At 56.4% G+C, this 18,513-nt stretch overlaps 43 non-coding genes across 43 annotated transcripts; 11 read left to right on the forward strand and 32 right to left on the reverse strand.

Moving 5' to 3' along the window:
* The first annotated feature begins 202 nt into the window (after positions 1–202).
* On the forward strand, positions 203–274 carry Trnag-ucc (transfer RNA glycine (anticodon UCC)). Its single transcript has one exon. It is a non-coding gene; the product is annotated as a tRNA-Gly (tRNA).
* A 592-nt stretch (positions 275–866) lies between these two features.
* Trnai-aau (transfer RNA isoleucine (anticodon AAU)) lies at positions 867–940 on the reverse strand. Its single transcript has one exon. It is a non-coding gene; the product is annotated as a tRNA-Ile (tRNA).
* Positions 941–1,123: 183 nt separating this feature from the next.
* On the reverse strand, positions 1,124–1,195 carry Trnae-uuc (transfer RNA glutamic acid (anticodon UUC)). The gene has a single exon. It is a non-coding gene; the product is annotated as a tRNA-Glu (tRNA).
* Positions 1,196–1,494: 299 nt separating this feature from the next.
* On the reverse strand, positions 1,495–1,565 carry Trnag-gcc (transfer RNA glycine (anticodon GCC)). Its single transcript has one exon. It is a non-coding gene; the product is annotated as a tRNA-Gly (tRNA).
* A 340-nt stretch (positions 1,566–1,905) lies between these two features.
* On the forward strand, positions 1,906–1,977 carry Trnag-ucc (transfer RNA glycine (anticodon UCC)). The gene has a single exon. It is a non-coding gene; the product is annotated as a tRNA-Gly (tRNA).
* Positions 1,978–2,569: 592 nt separating this feature from the next.
* Trnai-aau (transfer RNA isoleucine (anticodon AAU)) lies at positions 2,570–2,643 on the reverse strand. Its single transcript has one exon. It is a non-coding gene; the product is annotated as a tRNA-Ile (tRNA).
* Positions 2,644–2,826: 183 nt separating this feature from the next.
* Trnae-uuc (transfer RNA glutamic acid (anticodon UUC)) lies at positions 2,827–2,898 on the reverse strand. The gene has a single exon. It is a non-coding gene; the product is annotated as a tRNA-Glu (tRNA).
* Positions 2,899–3,197: 299 nt separating this feature from the next.
* On the reverse strand, positions 3,198–3,268 carry Trnag-gcc (transfer RNA glycine (anticodon GCC)). The gene has a single exon. It is a non-coding gene; the product is annotated as a tRNA-Gly (tRNA).
* Positions 3,269–3,608: 340 nt separating this feature from the next.
* Positions 3,609–3,680, forward strand: Trnag-ucc (transfer RNA glycine (anticodon UCC)). Its single transcript has one exon. It is a non-coding gene; the product is annotated as a tRNA-Gly (tRNA).
* A 592-nt stretch (positions 3,681–4,272) lies between these two features.
* Trnai-aau (transfer RNA isoleucine (anticodon AAU)) lies at positions 4,273–4,346 on the reverse strand. The gene has a single exon. It is a non-coding gene; the product is annotated as a tRNA-Ile (tRNA).
* Positions 4,347–4,529: 183 nt separating this feature from the next.
* On the reverse strand, positions 4,530–4,601 carry Trnae-uuc (transfer RNA glutamic acid (anticodon UUC)). The gene has a single exon. It is a non-coding gene; the product is annotated as a tRNA-Glu (tRNA).
* A 300-nt stretch (positions 4,602–4,901) lies between these two features.
* Trnag-gcc (transfer RNA glycine (anticodon GCC)) lies at positions 4,902–4,972 on the reverse strand. The gene has a single exon. It is a non-coding gene; the product is annotated as a tRNA-Gly (tRNA).
* A 340-nt stretch (positions 4,973–5,312) lies between these two features.
* Positions 5,313–5,384, forward strand: Trnag-ucc (transfer RNA glycine (anticodon UCC)). Its single transcript has one exon. It is a non-coding gene; the product is annotated as a tRNA-Gly (tRNA).
* Positions 5,385–5,976: 592 nt separating this feature from the next.
* Positions 5,977–6,050, reverse strand: Trnai-aau (transfer RNA isoleucine (anticodon AAU)). Its single transcript has one exon. It is a non-coding gene; the product is annotated as a tRNA-Ile (tRNA).
* Positions 6,051–6,233: 183 nt separating this feature from the next.
* Positions 6,234–6,305, reverse strand: Trnae-uuc (transfer RNA glutamic acid (anticodon UUC)). Its single transcript has one exon. It is a non-coding gene; the product is annotated as a tRNA-Glu (tRNA).
* Positions 6,306–6,604: 299 nt separating this feature from the next.
* Trnag-gcc (transfer RNA glycine (anticodon GCC)) lies at positions 6,605–6,675 on the reverse strand. Its single transcript has one exon. It is a non-coding gene; the product is annotated as a tRNA-Gly (tRNA).
* Positions 6,676–7,015: 340 nt separating this feature from the next.
* Positions 7,016–7,087, forward strand: Trnag-ucc (transfer RNA glycine (anticodon UCC)). Its single transcript has one exon. It is a non-coding gene; the product is annotated as a tRNA-Gly (tRNA).
* Positions 7,088–7,679: 592 nt separating this feature from the next.
* Positions 7,680–7,753, reverse strand: Trnai-aau (transfer RNA isoleucine (anticodon AAU)). The gene has a single exon. It is a non-coding gene; the product is annotated as a tRNA-Ile (tRNA).
* Positions 7,754–7,936: 183 nt separating this feature from the next.
* Trnae-uuc (transfer RNA glutamic acid (anticodon UUC)) lies at positions 7,937–8,008 on the reverse strand. Its single transcript has one exon. It is a non-coding gene; the product is annotated as a tRNA-Glu (tRNA).
* A 300-nt stretch (positions 8,009–8,308) lies between these two features.
* On the reverse strand, positions 8,309–8,379 carry Trnag-gcc (transfer RNA glycine (anticodon GCC)). The gene has a single exon. It is a non-coding gene; the product is annotated as a tRNA-Gly (tRNA).
* Positions 8,380–8,719: 340 nt separating this feature from the next.
* Positions 8,720–8,791, forward strand: Trnag-ucc (transfer RNA glycine (anticodon UCC)). The gene has a single exon. It is a non-coding gene; the product is annotated as a tRNA-Gly (tRNA).
* Positions 8,792–9,383: 592 nt separating this feature from the next.
* On the reverse strand, positions 9,384–9,457 carry Trnai-aau (transfer RNA isoleucine (anticodon AAU)). The gene has a single exon. It is a non-coding gene; the product is annotated as a tRNA-Ile (tRNA).
* Positions 9,458–9,640: 183 nt separating this feature from the next.
* On the reverse strand, positions 9,641–9,712 carry Trnae-uuc (transfer RNA glutamic acid (anticodon UUC)). The gene has a single exon. It is a non-coding gene; the product is annotated as a tRNA-Glu (tRNA).
* Positions 9,713–10,011: 299 nt separating this feature from the next.
* On the reverse strand, positions 10,012–10,082 carry Trnag-gcc (transfer RNA glycine (anticodon GCC)). The gene has a single exon. It is a non-coding gene; the product is annotated as a tRNA-Gly (tRNA).
* A 340-nt stretch (positions 10,083–10,422) lies between these two features.
* On the forward strand, positions 10,423–10,494 carry Trnag-ucc (transfer RNA glycine (anticodon UCC)). Its single transcript has one exon. It is a non-coding gene; the product is annotated as a tRNA-Gly (tRNA).
* Positions 10,495–11,086: 592 nt separating this feature from the next.
* On the reverse strand, positions 11,087–11,160 carry Trnai-aau (transfer RNA isoleucine (anticodon AAU)). Its single transcript has one exon. It is a non-coding gene; the product is annotated as a tRNA-Ile (tRNA).
* A 183-nt stretch (positions 11,161–11,343) lies between these two features.
* Positions 11,344–11,415, reverse strand: Trnae-uuc (transfer RNA glutamic acid (anticodon UUC)). Its single transcript has one exon. It is a non-coding gene; the product is annotated as a tRNA-Glu (tRNA).
* A 300-nt stretch (positions 11,416–11,715) lies between these two features.
* Trnag-gcc (transfer RNA glycine (anticodon GCC)) lies at positions 11,716–11,786 on the reverse strand. Its single transcript has one exon. It is a non-coding gene; the product is annotated as a tRNA-Gly (tRNA).
* A 340-nt stretch (positions 11,787–12,126) lies between these two features.
* On the forward strand, positions 12,127–12,198 carry Trnag-ucc (transfer RNA glycine (anticodon UCC)). Its single transcript has one exon. It is a non-coding gene; the product is annotated as a tRNA-Gly (tRNA).
* A 592-nt stretch (positions 12,199–12,790) lies between these two features.
* Positions 12,791–12,864, reverse strand: Trnai-aau (transfer RNA isoleucine (anticodon AAU)). Its single transcript has one exon. It is a non-coding gene; the product is annotated as a tRNA-Ile (tRNA).
* A 183-nt stretch (positions 12,865–13,047) lies between these two features.
* Positions 13,048–13,119, reverse strand: Trnae-uuc (transfer RNA glutamic acid (anticodon UUC)). Its single transcript has one exon. It is a non-coding gene; the product is annotated as a tRNA-Glu (tRNA).
* Positions 13,120–13,418: 299 nt separating this feature from the next.
* Positions 13,419–13,489, reverse strand: Trnag-gcc (transfer RNA glycine (anticodon GCC)). Its single transcript has one exon. It is a non-coding gene; the product is annotated as a tRNA-Gly (tRNA).
* Positions 13,490–13,829: 340 nt separating this feature from the next.
* On the forward strand, positions 13,830–13,901 carry Trnag-ucc (transfer RNA glycine (anticodon UCC)). Its single transcript has one exon. It is a non-coding gene; the product is annotated as a tRNA-Gly (tRNA).
* Positions 13,902–14,493: 592 nt separating this feature from the next.
* Positions 14,494–14,567, reverse strand: Trnai-aau (transfer RNA isoleucine (anticodon AAU)). The gene has a single exon. It is a non-coding gene; the product is annotated as a tRNA-Ile (tRNA).
* Positions 14,568–14,750: 183 nt separating this feature from the next.
* On the reverse strand, positions 14,751–14,822 carry Trnae-uuc (transfer RNA glutamic acid (anticodon UUC)). The gene has a single exon. It is a non-coding gene; the product is annotated as a tRNA-Glu (tRNA).
* Positions 14,823–15,121: 299 nt separating this feature from the next.
* Positions 15,122–15,192, reverse strand: Trnag-gcc (transfer RNA glycine (anticodon GCC)). The gene has a single exon. It is a non-coding gene; the product is annotated as a tRNA-Gly (tRNA).
* Positions 15,193–15,532: 340 nt separating this feature from the next.
* Trnag-ucc (transfer RNA glycine (anticodon UCC)) lies at positions 15,533–15,604 on the forward strand. Its single transcript has one exon. It is a non-coding gene; the product is annotated as a tRNA-Gly (tRNA).
* A 592-nt stretch (positions 15,605–16,196) lies between these two features.
* Trnai-aau (transfer RNA isoleucine (anticodon AAU)) lies at positions 16,197–16,270 on the reverse strand. Its single transcript has one exon. It is a non-coding gene; the product is annotated as a tRNA-Ile (tRNA).
* Positions 16,271–16,453: 183 nt separating this feature from the next.
* Positions 16,454–16,525, reverse strand: Trnae-uuc (transfer RNA glutamic acid (anticodon UUC)). The gene has a single exon. It is a non-coding gene; the product is annotated as a tRNA-Glu (tRNA).
* A 299-nt stretch (positions 16,526–16,824) lies between these two features.
* Positions 16,825–16,895, reverse strand: Trnag-gcc (transfer RNA glycine (anticodon GCC)). The gene has a single exon. It is a non-coding gene; the product is annotated as a tRNA-Gly (tRNA).
* A 340-nt stretch (positions 16,896–17,235) lies between these two features.
* Trnag-ucc (transfer RNA glycine (anticodon UCC)) lies at positions 17,236–17,307 on the forward strand. Its single transcript has one exon. It is a non-coding gene; the product is annotated as a tRNA-Gly (tRNA).
* Positions 17,308–17,899: 592 nt separating this feature from the next.
* On the reverse strand, positions 17,900–17,973 carry Trnai-aau (transfer RNA isoleucine (anticodon AAU)). Its single transcript has one exon. It is a non-coding gene; the product is annotated as a tRNA-Ile (tRNA).
* Positions 17,974–18,156: 183 nt separating this feature from the next.
* Trnae-uuc (transfer RNA glutamic acid (anticodon UUC)) lies at positions 18,157–18,228 on the reverse strand. The gene has a single exon. It is a non-coding gene; the product is annotated as a tRNA-Glu (tRNA).
* Positions 18,229–18,513: the final 285 nt, after the last annotated feature.

Genomic DNA, 18,513 nt, shown 5'->3' on the forward strand with positions numbered 1-18,513 from the left:
CAGAAGGCGGTCCTCTGCGTCTTCTTGCGTCGCCGGCGCCGACGCTTGCCAAAGGGTGCGAAATGTGCATGGATACGCCGTCCGAATGCATCCGCATGTGCTCCCCTAGCCTACCTCGTAATGCGCCTAGGGCTACGATCACCATCGGCCGCTGCCGACTGGCGGGAAGCCGTCACAGCGCGGCGTGGGGGCGCCGGGTTGTGCGGTGGTGGTGTAATGGTCAGCATAGTTGCCTTCCAAGCAGTTGATCTGGGTTCGATTCCCGGCCACCGCAGCAGGCTTTTAATTTTGCGTATGAGTACTTTCGCCACGCGCCGTCAAATTAATGTTTTTTCTCCCTCTTACTCGCTACAGACCAGCCTACAGTATGTCTCGACTTGTCTCGACTTTGCTCAGCTGACGCGAGAGCTGACGCTCTCCAGTCGGCCTATATCAACACGACAAGCACGAGAAACGACTGAGAGAGGCAAGGAGAGGCGAGGCGCTGGACACACAGCACGCCGCTTCATTACACGGTGGCGTCTCCCTGACTGAATCGGGCTGCAGCTGCGAAAAGAAAGGAGAAAGAAAAATAGGAAGCAAAATTGCCAACAGTACCCTGTGTTCCCATGCGGTCACCCGCCCAAGCAGTGACAAGGGCCAAAGTTGTTACACGTCGGCAATCGGACATTTTCTTTCATTTTCTCTTTGCCGTATGAGAACCAGCGTATTCAACATAGTGTGGCCATTGCCGAGCGGACGCTGTAGCGCTTCCCGACAAGTCGGGTTCGGATCCTCTGTCAACGTCCACGCAGGGCGATGATCTTTTGGTCATCACACTCGCCAGCTGAAATCGGCGCTGCCCTTTCGTAGTAGTAAAAGCGTACTGGCCCGTGGGGGGATCGAACCCACGACCTTCGCGTTATTAGCACGACGCTCTAACCAACTGAGCTAACGGGCCTCGACGCGGACGGTTGCTCAGCCCTACGCTGGAAACACGTGGCATGAAGCCACACGCCACTTCTAGGGTCACCGTGTGTCTGCTCCGCTCGTCCATGTTCTGCTGGCGGTCATGAAACAGTAGCTGTATTGCGAGCAGCACGCACAGCTGAAACTTGAGACGATTCGTGTGGAAAAAATTCCGTTCCGGTACCGGGAATCGAACCAGGGCCTCCTGGGTGAAAGCCAGGTATCTTAGCCACTAGACCACACCGGATTTGGGCGTCGTTCGACGGATCGGATGGTCTCTCGCACATTTCGTGCCGAGTCCCGCGTCGGCACCCTTCTCTCTTTGCGAGCGTCTTTGCGCATACAGACTGGCAAGGCGCGCACCTCAAAAGTCTCAGAGCAATGCTTTTGGCTTCTTGCTCTACTGGGAGAAGAGGAAAAGGAAAGCTGTGGGGAACCGCGCGTGCTGCGTTCTCGGTTCTTCTCAAGGGAATCCCGCTATACATTCTTGTGGATCGTGCATCTCAAGCGCGCAAGTCACACGGCACCGCGGGAAAAGCAAAATGATGCATCGGCCGGGAATCGAACCCGGGCCGCCCGCGTGGCAGGCGAGCATTCTACCACTGAACCACCGATGCTGAGGCCAGTAGCAATCTTACGCTGCTTCCCGAGCAGGTGTCTCGAGATAAAGTGGGACTGCCGTCAAGCGCCGTAGCATTCTGTCGAGAAAATGCTGCAGACGCTGAATCCTGCACTGTACTGCCTAAAAATGCCGCCAGAAGGCGGTCCTCTGCGTCTTCTTGCGTCGCCGGCGCCGACGCTTGCCAAAGGGTGCGAAATGTGCATGGATACGCCGTCCGAATGCATCCGCATGTGCTCCCCTAGCCTACCTCGTAATGCGCCTAGGGCTACGATCACCATCGGCCGCTGCCGACTGGCGGGAAGCCGTCACAGCGCGGCGTGGGGGCGCCGGGTTGTGCGGTGGTGGTGTAATGGTCAGCATAGTTGCCTTCCAAGCAGTTGATCTGGGTTCGATTCCCGGCCACCGCAGCAGGCTTTTAATTTTGCGTATGAGTACTTTCGCCACGCGCCGTCAAATTAATGTTTTTTCTCCCTCTTACTCGCTACAGACCAGCCTACAGTATGTCTCGACTTGTCTCGACTTTGCTCAGCTGACGCGAGAGCTGACGCTCTCCAGTCGGCCTATATCAACACGACAAGCACGAGAAACGACTGAGAGAGGCAAGGAGAGGCGAGGCGCTGGACACACAGCACGCCGCTTCATTACACGGTGGCGTCTCCCTGACTGAATCGGGCTGCAGCTGCGAAAAGAAAGGAGAAAGAAAAATAGGAAGCAAAATTGCCAACAGTACCCTGTGTTCCCATGCGGTCACCCGCCCAAGCAGTGACAAGGGCCAAAGTTGTTACACGTCGGCAATCGGACATTTTCTTTCATTTTCTCTTTGCCGTATGAGAACCAGCGTATTCAACATAGTGTGGCCATTGCCGAGCGGACGCTGTAGCGCTTCCCGACAAGTCGGGTTCGGATCCTCTGTCAACGTCCACGCAGGGCGATGATCTTTTGGTCATCACACTCGCCAGCTGAAATCGGCGCTGCCCTTTCGTAGTAGTAAAAGCGTACTGGCCCGTGGGGGGATCGAACCCACGACCTTCGCGTTATTAGCACGACGCTCTAACCAACTGAGCTAACGGGCCTCGACGCGGACGGTTGCTCAGCCCTACGCTGGAAACACGTGGCATGAAGCCACACGCCACTTCTAGGGTCACCGTGTGTCTGCTCCGCTCGTCCATGTTCTGCTGGCGGTCATGAAACAGTAGCTGTATTGCGAGCAGCACGCACAGCTGAAACTTGAGACGATTCGTGTGGAAAAAATTCCGTTCCGGTACCGGGAATCGAACCAGGGCCTCCTGGGTGAAAGCCAGGTATCTTAGCCACTAGACCACACCGGATTTGGGCGTCGTTCGACGGATCGGATGGTCTCTCGCACATTTCGTGCCGAGTCCCGCGTCGGCACCCTTCTCTCTTTGCGAGCGTCTTTGCGCATACAGACTGGCAAGGCGCGCACCTCAAAAGTCTCAGAGCAATGCTTTTGGCTTCTTGCTCTACTGGGAGAAGAGGAAAAGGAAAGCTGTGGGGAACCGCGCGTGCTGCGTTCTCGGTTCTTCTCAAGGGAATCCCGCTATACATTCTTGTGGATCGTGCATCTCAAGCGCGCAAGTCACACGGCACCGCGGGAAAAGCAAAATGATGCATCGGCCGGGAATCGAACCCGGGCCGCCCGCGTGGCAGGCGAGCATTCTACCACTGAACCACCGATGCTGAGGCCAGTAGCAATCTTACGCTGCTTCCCGAGCAGGTGTCTCGAGATAAAGTGGGACTGCCGTCAAGCGCCGTAGCATTCTGTCGAGAAAATGCTGCAGACGCTGAATCCTGCACTGTACTGCCTAAAAATGCCGCCAGAAGGCGGTCCTCTGCGTCTTCTTGCGTCGCCGGCGCCGACGCTTGCCAAAGGGTGCGAAATGTGCATGGATACGCCGTCCGAATGCATCCGCATGTGCTCCCCTAGCCTACCTCGTAATGCGCCTAGGGCTACGATCACCATCGGCCGCTGCCGACTGGCGGGAAGCCGTCACAGCGCGGCGTGGGGGCGCCGGGTTGTGCGGTGGTGGTATAATGGTCAGCATAGTTGCCTTCCAAGCAGTTGATCTGGGTTCGATTCCCGGCCACCGCAGCAGGCTTTTAATTTTGCGTATGAGTACTTTCGCCACGCGCCGTCAAATTAATGTTTTTTCTCCCTCTTACTCGCTACAGACCAGCCTACAGTATGTCTCGACTTGTCTCGACTTTGCTCAGCTGACGCGAGAGCTGACGCTCTCCAGTCGGCCTATATCAACACGACAAGCACGAGAAACGACTGAGAGAGGCAAGGAGAGGCGAGGCGCTGGACACACAGCACGCCGCTTCATTACACGGTGGCGTCTCCCTGACTGAATCGGGCTGCAGCTGCGAAAAGAAAGGAGAAAGAAAAATAGGAAGCAAAATTGCCAACAGTACCCTGTGTTCCCATGCGGTCACCCGCCCAAGCAGTGACAAGGGCCAAAGTTGTTACACGTCGGCAATCGGACATTTTCTTTCATTTTCTCTTTGCCGTATGAGAACCAGCGTATTCAACATAGTGTGGCCATTGCCGAGCGGACGCTGTAGCGCTTCCCGACAAGTCGGGTTCGGATCCTCTGTCAACGTCCACGCAGGGCGATGATCTTTTGGTCATCACACTCGCCAGCTGAAATCGGCGCTGCCCTTTCGTAGTAGTAAAAGCGTACTGGCCCGTGGGGGGATCGAACCCACGACCTTCGCGATATTAGCACGACGCTCTAACCAACTGAGCTAACGGGCCTCGACGCGGACGGTTGCTCAGCCCTACGCTGGAAACACGTGGCATGAAGCCACACGCCACTTCTAGGGTCACCGTGTGTCTGCTCCGCTCGTCCATGTTCTGCTGGCGGTCATGAAACAGTAGCTGTATTGCGAGCAGCACGCACAGCTGAAACTTGAGACGATTCGTGTGGAAAAAATTCCGTTCCGGTACCGGGAATCGAACCAGGGCCTCCTGGGTGAAAGCCAGGTATCCTAGCCACTAGACCACACCGGATTTGGGCGTTCGTTCGACGGATCGGATGGTCTCTCGCACATTTCGTGCCGAGTCCCGCGTCGGCACCCTTCTCTCTTTGCGAGCGTCTTTGCGCATACAGACTGGCAAGGCGCGCACCTCAAAAGTCTCAGAGCAATGCTTTTGGCTTCTTGGTCTACTGGGAGAAGAGGAAAAGGAAAGCTGTGGGGAACCGCGCGTGCTGCGTTCTCGGTTCTTCTCAAGGGAATCCCGCTATACATTCTTGTGGATCGTGCATCTCAAGCGCGCAAGTCACACGGCACCGCGGGAAAAGCAAAATGATGCATCGGCCGGGAATCGAACCCGGGCCGCCCGCGTGGCAGGCGAGCATTCTACCACTGAACCACCGATGCTGAGGCCAGTAGCAATCTTACGCTGCTTCCCGAGCAGGTGTCTCGAGATAAAGTGGGACTGCCGTCAAGCGCCGTAGCATTCTGTCGAGAAAATGCTGCAGACGCTGAATCCTGCACTGTACTGCCTAAAAATGCCGCCAGAAGGCGGTCCTCTGCGTCTTCTTGCGTCGCCGGCGCCGACGCTTGCCAAAGGGTGCGAAATGTGCATGGATACGCCGTCCGAATGCATCCGCATGTGCTCCCCTAGCCTACCTCGTAATGCGCCTAGGGCTACGATCACCATCGGCCGCTGCCGACTGGCGGGAAGCCGTCACAGCGCGGCGTGGGGGCGCCGGGTTGTGCGGTGGTGGTGTAATGGTCAGCATAGTTGCCTTCCAAGCAGTTGATCTGGGTTCGATTCCCGGCCACCGCAGCAGGCTTTTAATTTTGCGTATGAGTACTTTCGCCACGCGCCGTCAAATTAATGTTTTTTCTCCCTCTTACTCGCTACAGACCAGCCTACAGTATGTCTCGACTTGTCTCGACTTTGCTCAGCTGACGCGAGAGCTGACGCTCTCCAGTCGGCCTATATCAACACGACAAGCACGAGAAACGACTGAGAGAGGCAAGGAGAGGCGAGGCGCTGGACACACAGCACGCCGCTTCATTACACGGTGGCGTCTCCCTGACTGAATCGGGCTGCAGCTGCGAAAAGAAAGGAGAAAGAAAAATAGGAAGCAAAATTGCCAACAGTACCCTGTGTTCCCATGCGGTCACCCGCCCAAGCAGTGACAAGGGCCAAAGTTGTTACACGTCGGCAATCGGACATTTTCTTTCATTTTCTCTTTGCCGTATGAGAACCAGCGTATTCAACATAGTGTGGCCATTGCCGAGCGGACGCTGTAGCGCTTCCCGACAAGTCGGGTTCGGATCCTCTGTCAACGTCCACGCAGGGCGATGATCTTTTGGTCATCACACTCGCCAGCTGAAATCGGCGCTGCCCTTTCGTAGTAGTAAAAGCGTACTGGCCCGTGGGGGGATCGAACCCACGACCTTCGCGTTATTAGCACGACGCTCTAACCAACTGAGCTAACGGGCCTCGACGCGGACGGTTGCTCAGCCCTACGCTGGAAACACGTGGCATGAAGCCACACGCCACTTCTAGGGTCACCGTGTGTCTGCTCCGCTCGTCCATGTTCTGCTGGCGGTCATGAAACAGTAGCTGTATTGCGAGCAGCACGCACAGCTGAAACTTGAGACGATTCGTGTGGAAAAAATTCCGTTCCGGTACCGGGAATCGAACCAGGGCCTCCTGGGTGAAAGCCAGGTATCTTAGCCACTAGACCACACCGGATTTGGGCGTCGTTCGACGGATCGGATGGTCTCTCGCACATTTCGTGCCGAGTCCCGCGTCGGCACCCTTCTCTCTTTGCGAGCGTCTTTGCGCATACAGACTGGCAAGGCGCGCACCTCAAAAGTCTCAGAGCAATGCTTTTGGCTTCTTGCTCTACTGGGAGAAGAGGAAAAGGAAAGCTGTGGGGAACCGCGCGTGCTGCGTTCTCGGTTCTTCTCAAGGGAATCCCGCTATACATTCTTGTGGATCGTGCATCTCAAGCGCGCAAGTCACACGGCACCGCGGGAAAAGCAAAATGATGCATCGGCCGGGAATCGAACCCGGGCCGCCCGCGTGGCAGGCGAGCATTCTACCACTGAACCACCGATGCTGAGGCCAGTAGCAATCTTACGCTGCTTCCCGAGCAGGTGTCTCGAGATAAAGTGGGACTGCCGTCAAGCGCCGTAGCATTCTGTCGAGAAAATGCTGCAGACGCTGAATCCTGCACTGTACTGCCTAAAAATGCCGCCAGAAGGCGGTCCTCTGCGTCTTCTTGCGTCGCCGGCGCCGACGCTTGCCAAAGGGTGCGAAATGTGCATGGATACGCCGTCCGAATGCATCCGCATGTGCTCCCCTAGCCTACCTCGTAATGCGCCTAGGGCTACGATCACCATCGGCCGCTGCCGACTGGCGGGAAGCCGTCACAGCGCGGCGTGGGGGCGCCGGGTTGTGCGGTGGTGGTATAATGGTCAGCATAGTTGCCTTCCAAGCAGTTGATCTGGGTTCGATTCCCGGCCACCGCAGCAGGCTTTTAATTTTGCGTATGAGTACTTTCGCCACGCGCCGTCAAATTAATGTTTTTTCTCCCTCTTACTCGCTACAGACCAGCCTACAGTATGTCTCGACTTGTCTCGACTTTGCTCAGCTGACGCGAGAGCTGACGCTCTCCAGTCGGCCTATATCAACACGACAAGCACGAGAAACGACTGAGAGAGGCAAGGAGAGGCGAGGCGCTGGACACACAGCACGCCGCTTCATTACACGGTGGCGTCTCCCTGACTGAATCGGGCTGCAGCTGCGAAAAGAAAGGAGAAAGAAAAATAGGAAGCAAAATTGCCAACAGTACCCTGTGTTCCCATGCGGTCACCCGCCCAAGCAGTGACAAGGGCCAAAGTTGTTACACGTCGGCAATCGGACATTTTCTTTCATTTTCTCTTTGCCGTATGAGAACCAGCGTATTCAACATAGTGTGGCCATTGCCGAGCGGACGCTGTAGCGCTTCCCGACAAGTCGGGTTCGGATCCTCTGTCAACGTCCACGCAGGGCGATGATCTTTTGGTCATCACACTCGCCAGCTGAAATCGGCGCTGCCCTTTCGTAGTAGTAAAAGCGTACTGGCCCGTGGGGGGATCGAACCCACGACCTTCGCGATATTAGCACGACGCTCTAACCAACTGAGCTAACGGGCCTCGACGCGGACGGTTGCTCAGCCCTACGCTGGAAACACGTGGCATGAAGCCACACGCCACTTCTAGGGTCACCGTGTGTCTGCTCCGCTCGTCCATGTTCTGCTGGCGGTCATGAAACAGTAGCTGTATTGCGAGCAGCACGCACAGCTGAAACTTGAGACGATTCGTGTGGAAAAAATTCCGTTCCGGTACCGGGAATCGAACCAGGGCCTCCTGGGTGAAAGCCAGGTATCCTAGCCACTAGACCACACCGGATTTGGGCGTTCGTTCGACGGATCGGATGGTCTCTCGCACATTTCGTGCCGAGTCCCGCGTCGGCACCCTTCTCTCTTTGCGAGCGTCTTTGCGCATACAGACTGGCAAGGCGCGCACCTCAAAAGTCTCAGAGCAATGCTTTTGGCTTCTTGGTCTACTGGGAGAAGAGGAAAAGGAAAGCTGTGGGGAACCGCGCGTGCTGCGTTCTCGGTTCTTCTCAAGGGAATCCCGCTATACATTCTTGTGGATCGTGCATCTCAAGCGCGCAAGTCACACGGCACCGCGGGAAAAGCAAAATGATGCATCGGCCGGGAATCGAACCCGGGCCGCCCGCGTGGCAGGCGAGCATTCTACCACTGAACCACCGATGCTGAGGCCAGTAGCAATCTTACGCTGCTTCCCGAGCAGGTGTCTCGAGATAAAGTGGGACTGCCGTCAAGCGCCGTAGCATTCTGTCGAGAAAATGCTGCAGACGCTGAATCCTGCACTGTACTGCCTAAAAATGCCGCCAGAAGGCGGTCCTCTGCGTCTTCTTGCGTCGCCGGCGCCGACGCTTGCCAAAGGGTGCGAAATGTGCATGGATACGCCGTCCGAATGCATCCGCATGTGCTCCCCTAGCCTACCTCGTAATGCGCCTAGGGCTACGATCACCATCGGCCGCTGCCGACTGGCGGGAAGCCGTCACAGCGCGGCGTGGGGGCGCCGGGTTGTGCGGTGGTGGTGTAATGGTCAGCATAGTTGCCTTCCAAGCAGTTGATCTGGGTTCGATTCCCGGCCACCGCAGCAGGCTTTTAATTTTGCGTATGAGTACTTTCGCCACGCGCCGTCAAATTAATGTTTTTTCTCCCTCTTACTCGCTACAGACCAGCCTACAGTATGTCTCGACTTGTCTCGACTTTGCTCAGCTGACGCGAGAGCTGACGCTCTCCAGTCGGCCTATATCAACACGACAAGCACGAGAAACGACTGAGAGAGGCAAGGAGAGGCGAGGCGCTGGACACACAGCACGCCGCTTCATTACACGGTGGCGTCTCCCTGACTGAATCGGGCTGCAGCTGCGAAAAGAAAGGAGAAAGAAAAATAGGAAGCAAAATTGCCAACAGTACCCTGTGTTCCCATGCGGTCACCCGCCCAAGCAGTGACAAGGGCCAAAGTTGTTACACGTCGGCAATCGGACATTTTCTTTCATTTTCTCTTTGCCGTATGAGAACCAGCGTATTCAACATAGTGTGGCCATTGCCGAGCGGACGCTGTAGCGCTTCCCGACAAGTCGGGTTCGGATCCTCTGTCAACGTCCACGCAGGGCGATGATCTTTTGGTCATCACACTCGCCAGCTGAAATCGGCGCTGCCCTTTCGTAGTAGTAAAAGCGTACTGGCCCGTGGGGGGATCGAACCCACGACCTTCGCGTTATTAGCACGACGCTCTAACCAACTGAGCTAACGGGCCTCGACGCGGACGGTTGCTCAGCCCTACGCTGGAAACACGTGGCATGAAGCCACACGCCACTTCTAGGGTCACCGTGTGTCTGCTCCGCTCGTCCATGTTCTGCTGGCGGTCATGAAACAGTAGCTGTATTGCGAGCAGCACGCACAGCTGAAACTTGAGACGATTCGTGTGGAAAAAATTCCGTTCCGGTACCGGGAATCGAACCAGGGCCTCCTGGGTGAAAGCCAGGTATCTTAGCCACTAGACCACACCGGATTTGGGCGTCGTTCGACGGATCGGATGGTCTCTCGCACATTTCGTGCCGAGTCCCGCGTCGGCACCCTTCTCTCTTTGCGAGCGTCTTTGCGCATACAGACTGGCAAGGCGCGCACCTCAAAAGTCTCAGAGCAATGCTTTTGGCTTCTTGCTCTACTGGGAGAAGAGGAAAAGGAAAGCTGTGGGGAACCGCGCGTGCTGCGTTCTCGGTTCTTCTCAAGGGAATCCCGCTATACATTCTTGTGGATCGTGCATCTCAAGCGCGCAAGTCACACGGCACCGCGGGAAAAGCAAAATGATGCATCGGCCGGGAATCGAACCCGGGCCGCCCGCGTGGCAGGCGAGCATTCTACCACTGAACCACCGATGCTGAGGCCAGTAGCAATCTTACGCTGCTTCCCGAGCAGGTGTCTCGAGATAAAGTGGGACTGCCGTCAAGCGCCGTAGCATTCTGTCGAGAAAATGCTGCAGACGCTGAATCCTGCACTGTACTGCCTAAAAATGCCGCCAGAAGGCGGTCCTCTGCGTCTTCTTGCGTCGCCGGCGCCGACGCTTGCCAAAGGGTGCGAAATGTGCATGGATACGCCGTCCGAATGCATCCGCATGTGCTCCCCTAGCCTACCTCGTAATGCGCCTAGGGCTACGATCACCATCGGCCGCTGCCGACTGGCGGGAAGCCGTCACAGCGCGGCGTGGGGGCGCCGGGTTGTGCGGTGGTGGTATAATGGTCAGCATAGTTGCCTTCCAAGCAGTTGATCTGGGTTCGATTCCCGGCCACCGCAGCAGGCTTTTAATTTTGCGTATGAGTACTTTCGCCACGCGCCGTCAAATTAATGTTTTTTCTCCCTCTTACTCGCTACAGACCAGCCTACAGTATGTCTCGACTTGTCTCGACTTTGCTCAGCTGACGCGAGAGCTGACGCTCTCCAGTCGGCCTATATCAACACGACAAGCACGAGAAACGACTGAGAGAGGCAAGGAGAGGCGAGGCGCTGGACACACAGCACGCCGCTTCATTACACGGTGGCGTCTCCCTGACTGAATCGGGCTGCAGCTGCGAAAAGAAAGGAGAAAGAAAAATAGGAAGCAAAATTGCCAACAGTACCCTGTGTTCCCATGCGGTCACCCGCCCAAGCAGTGACAAGGGCCAAAGTTGTTACACGTCGGCAATCGGACATTTTCTTTCATTTTCTCTTTGCCGTATGAGAACCAGCGTATTCAACATAGTGTGGCCATTGCCGAGCGGACGCTGTAGCGCTTCCCGACAAGTCGGGTTCGGATCCTCTGTCAACGTCCACGCAGGGCGATGATCTTTTGGTCATCACACTCGCCAGCTGAAATCGGCGCTGCCCTTTCGTAGTAGTAAAAGCGTACTGGCCCGTGGGGGGATCGAACCCACGACCTTCGCGATATTAGCACGACGCTCTAACCAACTGAGCTAACGGGCCTCGACGCGGACGGTTGCTCAGCCCTACGCTGGAAACACGTGGCATGAAGCCACACGCCACTTCTAGGGTCACCGTGTGTCTGCTCCGCTCGTCCATGTTCTGCTGGCGGTCATGAAACAGTAGCTGTATTGCGAGCAGCACGCACAGCTGAAACTTGAGACGATTCGTGTGGAAAAAATTCCGTTCCGGTACCGGGAATCGAACCAGGGCCTCCTGGGTGAAAGCCAGGTATCCTAGCCACTAGACCACACCGGATTTGGGCGTTCGTTCGACGGATCGGATGGTCTCTCGCACATTTCGTGCCGAGTCCCGCGTCGGCACCCTTCTCTCTTTGCGAGCGTCTTTGCGCATACAGACTGGCAAGGCGCGCACCTCAAAAGTCTCAGAGCAATGCTTTTGGCTTCTTGGTCTACTGGGAGAAGAGGAAAAGGAAAGCTGTGGGGAACCGCGCGTGCTGCGTTCTCGGTTCTTCTCAAGGGAATCCCGCTATACATTCTTGTGGATCGTGCATCTCAAGCGCGCAAGTCACACGGCACCGCGGGAAAAGCAAAATGATGCATCGGCCGGGAATCGAACCCGGGCCGCCCGCGTGGCAGGCGAGCATTCTACCACTGAACCACCGATGCTGAGGCCAGTAGCAATCTTACGCTGCTTCCCGAGCAGGTGTCTCGAGATAAAGTGGGACTGCCGTCAAGCGCCGTAGCATTCTGTCGAGAAAATGCTGCAGACGCTGAATCCTGCACTGTACTGCCTAAAAATGCCGCCAGAAGGCGGTCCTCTGCGTCTTCTTGCGTCGCCGGCGCCGACGCTTGCCAAAGGGTGCGAAATGTGCATGGATACGCCGTCCGAATGCATCCGCATGTGCTCCCCTAGCCTACCTCGTAATGCGCCTAGGGCTACGATCACCATCGGCCGCTGCCGACTGGCGGGAAGCCGTCACAGCGCGGCGTGGGGGCGCCGGGTTGTGCGGTGGTGGTGTAATGGTCAGCATAGTTGCCTTCCAAGCAGTTGATCTGGGTTCGATTCCCGGCCACCGCAGCAGGCTTTTAATTTTGCGTATGAGTACTTTCGCCACGCGCCGTCAAATTAATGTTTTTTCTCCCTCTTACTCGCTACAGACCAGCCTACAGTATGTCTCGACTTGTCTCGACTTTGCTCAGCTGACGCGAGAGCTGACGCTCTCCAGTCGGCCTATATCAACACGACAAGCACGAGAAACGACTGAGAGAGGCAAGGAGAGGCGAGGCGCTGGACACACAGCACGCCGCTTCATTACACGGTGGCGTCTCCCTGACTGAATCGGGCTGCAGCTGCGAAAAGAAAGGAGAAAGAAAAATAGGAAGCAAAATTGCCAACAGTACCCTGTGTTCCCATGCGGTCACCCGCCCAAGCAGTGACAAGGGCCAAAGTTGTTACACGTCGGCAATCGGACATTTTCTTTCATTTTCTCTTTGCCGTATGAGAACCAGCGTATTCAACATAGTGTGGCCATTGCCGAGCGGACGCTGTAGCGCTTCCCGACAAGTCGGGTTCGGATCCTCTGTCAACGTCCACGCAGGGCGATGATCTTTTGGTCATCACACTCGCCAGCTGAAATCGGCGCTGCCCTTTCGTAGTAGTAAAAGCGTACTGGCCCGTGGGGGGATCGAACCCACGACCTTCGCGTTATTAGCACGACGCTCTAACCAACTGAGCTAACGGGCCTCGACGCGGACGGTTGCTCAGCCCTACGCTGGAAACACGTGGCATGAAGCCACACGCCACTTCTAGGGTCACCGTGTGTCTGCTCCGCTCGTCCATGTTCTGCTGGCGGTCATGAAACAGTAGCTGTATTGCGAGCAGCACGCACAGCTGAAACTTGAGACGATTCGTGTGGAAAAAATTCCGTTCCGGTACCGGGAATCGAACCAGGGCCTCCTGGGTGAAAGCCAGGTATCTTAGCCACTAGACCACACCGGATTTGGGCGTCGTTCGACGGATCGGATGGTCTCTCGCACATTTCGTGCCGAGTCCCGCGTCGGCACCCTTCTCTCTTTGCGAGCGTCTTTGCGCATACAGACTGGCAAGGCGCGCACCTCAAAAGTCTCAGAGCAATGCTTTTGGCTTCTTGCTCTACTGGGAGAAGAGGAAAAGGAAAGCTGTGGGGAACCGCGCGTGCTGCGTTCTCGGTTCTTCTCAAGGGAATCCCGCTATACATTCTTGTGGATCGTGCATCTCAAGCGCGCAAGTCACACGGCACCGCGGGAAAAGCAAAATGATGCATCGGCCGGGAATCGAACCCGGGCCGCCCGCGTGGCAGGCGAGCATTCTACCACTGAACCACCGATGCTGAGGCCAGTAGCAATCTTACGCTGCTTCCCGAGCAGGTGTCTCGAGATAAAGTGGGACTGCCGTCAAGCGCCGTAGCATTCTGTCGAGAAAATGCTGCAGACGCTGAATCCTGCACTGTACTGCCTAAAAATGCCGCCAGAAGGCGGTCCTCTGCGTCTTCTTGCGTCGCCGGCGCCGACGCTTGCCAAAGGGTGCGAAATGTGCATGGATACGCCGTCCGAATGCATCCGCATGTGCTCCCCTAGCCTACCTCGTAATGCGCCTAGGGCTACGATCACCATCGGCCGCTGCCGACTGGCGGGAAGCCGTCACAGCGCGGCGTGGGGGCGCCGGGTTGTGCGGTGGTGGTGTAATGGTCAGCATAGTTGCCTTCCAAGCAGTTGATCTGGGTTCGATTCCCGGCCACCGCAGCAGGCTTTTAATTTTGCGTATGAGTACTTTCGCCACGCGCCGTCAAATTAATGTTTTTTCTCCCTCTTACTCGCTACAGACCAGCCTACAGTATGTCTCGACTTGTCTCGACTTTGCTCAGCTGACGCGAGAGCTGACGCTCTCCAGTCGGCCTATATCAACACGACAAGCACGAGAAACGACTGAGAGAGGCAAGGAGAGGCGAGGCGCTGGACACACAGCACGCCGCTTCATTACACGGTGGCGTCTCCCTGACTGAATCGGGCTGCAGCTGCGAAAAGAAAGGAGAAAGAAAAATAGGAAGCAAAATTGCCAACAGTACCCTGTGTTCCCATGCGGTCACCCGCCCAAGCAGTGACAAGGGCCAAAGTTGTTACACGTCGGCAATCGGACATTTTCTTTCATTTTCTCTTTGCCGTATGAGAACCAGCGTATTCAACATAGTGTGGCCATTGCCGAGCGGACGCTGTAGCGCTTCCCGACAAGTCGGGTTCGGATCCTCTGTCAACGTCCACGCAGGGCGATGATCTTTTGGTCATCACACTCGCCAGCTGAAATCGGCGCTGCCCTTTCGTAGTAGTAAAAGCGTACTGGCCCGTGGGGGGATCGAACCCACGACCTTCGCGTTATTAGCACGACGCTCTAACCAACTGAGCTAACGGGCCTCGACGCGGACGGTTGCTCAGCCCTACGCTGGAAACACGTGGCATGAAGCCACACGCCACTTCTAGGGTCACCGTGTGTCTGCTCCGCTCGTCCATGTTCTGCTGGCGGTCATGAAACAGTAGCTGTATTGCGAGCAGCACGCACAGCTGAAACTTGAGACGATTCGTGTGGAAAAAATTCCGTTCCGGTACCGGGAATCGAACCAGGGCCTCCTGGGTGAAAGCCAGGTATCTTAGCCACTAGACCACACCGGATTTGGGCGTCGTTCGACGGATCGGATGGTCTCTCGCACATTTCGTGCCGAGTCCCGCGTCGGCACCCTTCTCTCTTTGCGAGCGTCTTTGCGCATACAGACTGGCAAGGCGCGCACCTCAAAAGTCTCAGAGCAATGCTTTTGGCTTCTTGCTCTACTGGGAGAAGAGGAAAAGGAAAGCTGTGGGGAACCGCGCGTGCTGCGTTCTCGGTTCTTCTCAAGGGAATCCCGCTATACATTCTTGTGGATCGTGCATCTCAAGCGCGCAAGTCACACGGCACCGCGGGAAAAGCAAAATGATGCATCGGCCGGGAATCGAACCCGGGCCGCCCGCGTGGCAGGCGAGCATTCTACCACTGAACCACCGATGCTGAGGCCAGTAGCAATCTTACGCTGCTTCCCGAGCAGGTGTCTCGAGATAAAGTGGGACTGCCGTCAAGCGCCGTAGCATTCTGTCGAGAAAATGCTGCAGACGCTGAATCCTGCACTGTACTGCCTAAAAATGCCGCCAGAAGGCGGTCCTCTGCGTCTTCTTGCGTCGCCGGCGCCGACGCTTGCCAAAGGGTGCGAAATGTGCATGGATACGCCGTCCGAATGCATCCGCATGTGCTCCCCTAGCCTACCTCGTAATGCGCCTAGGGCTACGATCACCATCGGCCGCTGCCGACTGGCGGGAAGCCGTCACAGCGCGGCGTGGGGGCGCCGGGTTGTGCGGTGGTGGTGTAATGGTCAGCATAGTTGCCTTCCAAGCAGTTGATCTGGGTTCGATTCCCGGCCACCGCAGCAGGCTTTTAATTTTGCGTATGAGTACTTTCGCCACGCGCCGTCAAATTAATGTTTTTTCTCCCTCTTACTCGCTACAGACCAGCCTACAGTATGTCTCGACTTGTCTCGACTTTGCTCAGCTGACGCGAGAGCTGACGCTCTCCAGTCGGCCTATATCAACACGACAAGCACGAGAAACGACTGAGAGAGGCAAGGAGAGGCGAGGCGCTGGACACACAGCACGCCGCTTCATTACACGGTGGCGTCTCCCTGACTGAATCGGGCTGCAGCTGCGAAAAGAAAGGAGAAAGAAAAATAGGAAGCAAAATTGCCAACAGTACCCTGTGTTCCCATGCGGTCACCCGCCCAAGCAGTGACAAGGGCCAAAGTTGTTACACGTCGGCAATCGGACATTTTCTTTCATTTTCTCTTTGCCGTATGAGAACCAGCGTATTCAACATAGTGTGGCCATTGCCGAGCGGACGCTGTAGCGCTTCCCGACAAGTCGGGTTCGGATCCTCTGTCAACGTCCACGCAGGGCGATGATCTTTTGGTCATCACACTCGCCAGCTGAAATCGGCGCTGCCCTTTCGTAGTAGTAAAAGCGTACTGGCCCGTGGGGGGATCGAACCCACGACCTTCGCGTTATTAGCACGACGCTCTAACCAACTGAGCTAACGGGCCTCGACGCGGACGGTTGCTCAGCCCTACGCTGGAAACACGTGGCATGAAGCCACACGCCACTTCTAGGGTCACCGTGTGTCTGCTCCGCTCGTCCATGTTCTGCTGGCGGTCATGAAACAGTAGCTGTATTGCGAGCAGCACGCACAGCTGAAACTTGAGACGATTCGTGTGGAAAAAATTCCGTTCCGGTACCGGGAATCGAACCAGGGCCTCCTGGGTGAAAGCCAGGTATCTTAGCCACTAGACCACACCGGATTTGGGCGTCGTTCGACGGATCGGATGGTCTCTCGCACATTTCGTGCCGAGTCCCGCGTCGGCACCCTTCTCTCTTTGCGAGCGTCTTTGCGCATACAGACTGGCAAGGCGCGCACCTCAAAAGTCTCAGAGCAATGCTTTTGGCTTCTTGCTCTACTGGGAGAAGAGGAAAAGGAAAGCTGTGGGGAACCGCGCGTGCTGCGTTCTCGGTTCTTCTCAAGGGAATCCCGCTATACATTCTTGTGGATCGTGCATCTCAAGCGCGCAAGTCACACGGCACCGCGGGAAAAGCAAAATGATGCATCGGCCGGGAATCGAACCCGGGCCGCCCGCGTGGCAGGCGAGCATTCTACCACTGAACCACCGATGCTGAGGCCAGTAGCAATCTTACGCTGCTTCCCGAGCAGGTGTCTCGAGATAAAGTGGGACTGCCGTCAAGCGCCGTAGCATTCTGTCGAGAAAATGCTGCAGACGCTGAATCCTGCACTGTACTGCCTAAAAATGCCGCCAGAAGGCGGTCCTCTGCGTCTTCTTGCGTCGCCGGCGCCGACGCTTGCCAAAGGGTGCGAAATGTGCATGGATACGCCGTCCGAATGCATCCGCATGTGCTCCCCTAGCCTACCTCGTAATGCGCCTAGGGCTACGATCACCATCGGCCGCTGCCGACTGGCGGGAAGCCGTCACAGCGCGGCGTGGGGGCGCCGGGTTGTGCGGTGGTGGTATAATGGTCAGCATAGTTGCCTTCCAAGCAGTTGATCTGGGTTCGATTCCCGGCCACCGCAGCAGGCTTTTAATTTTGCGTATGAGTACTTTCGCCACGCGCCGTCAAATTAATGTTTTTTCTCCCTCTTACTCGCTACAGACCAGCCTACAGTATGTCTCGACTTGTCTCGACTTTGCTCAGCTGACGCGAGAGCTGACGCTCTCCAGTCGGCCTATATCAACACGACAAGCACGAGAAACGACTGAGAGAGGCAAGGAGAGGCGAGGCGCTGGACACACAGCACGCCGCTTCATTACACGGTGGCGTCTCCCTGACTGAATCGGGCTGCAGCTGCGAAAAGAAAGGAGAAAGAAAAATAGGAAGCAAAATTGCCAACAGTACCCTGTGTTCCCATGCGGTCACCCGCCCAAGCAGTGACAAGGGCCAAAGTTGTTACACGTCGGCAATCGGACATTTTCTTTCATTTTCTCTTTGCCGTATGAGAACCAGCGTATTCAACATAGTGTGGCCATTGCCGAGCGGACGCTGTAGCGCTTCCCGACAAGTCGGGTTCGGATCCTCTGTCAACGTCCACGCAGGGCGATGATCTTTTGGTCATCACACTCGCCAGCTGAAATCGGCGCTGCCCTTTCGTAGTAGTAAAAGCGTACTGGCCCGTGGGGGGATCGAACCCACGACCTTCGCGATATTAGCACGACGCTCTAACCAACTGAGCTAACGGGCCTCGACGCGGACGGTTGCTCAGCCCTACGCTGGAAACACGTGGCATGAAGCCACACGCCACTTCTAGGGTCACCGTGTGTCTGCTCCGCTCGTCCATGTTCTGCTGGCGGTCATGAAACAGTAGCTGTATTGCGAGCAGCACGCACAGCTGAAACTTGAGACGATTCGTGTGGAAAAAATTCCGTTCCGGTACCGGGAATCGAACCAGGGCCTCCTGGGTGAAAGCCAGGTATCCTAGCCACTAGACCACACCGGATTTGGGCGTTCGTTCGACGGATCGGATGGTCTCTCGCACATTTCGTGCCGAGTCCCGCGTCGGCACCCTTCTCTCTTTGCGAGCGTCTTTGCGCATACAGACTGGCAAGGCGCGCACCTCAAAAGTCTCAGAGCAATGCTTTTGGCTTCTTGGTCTACTGGGAGAAGAGGAAAAGGAAAGCTGTGGGGAACCGCGCGTGCTGCGTTCTCGGTTCTTCTCAAGGGAATCCCGCTATACATTCTTGTGGATCGTGCATCTCAAGCGCGCAAGTCACACGGCACCGCG

This window comes from Schistocerca cancellata, unplaced genomic scaffold (assembly GCF_023864275.1).
Source record: "Schistocerca cancellata isolate TAMUIC-IGC-003103 unplaced genomic scaffold, iqSchCanc2.1 HiC_scaffold_576, whole genome shotgun sequence".
In the NCBI taxonomy this organism is placed as follows: domain Eukaryota; kingdom Metazoa; phylum Arthropoda; class Insecta; order Orthoptera; family Acrididae; genus Schistocerca; species Schistocerca cancellata.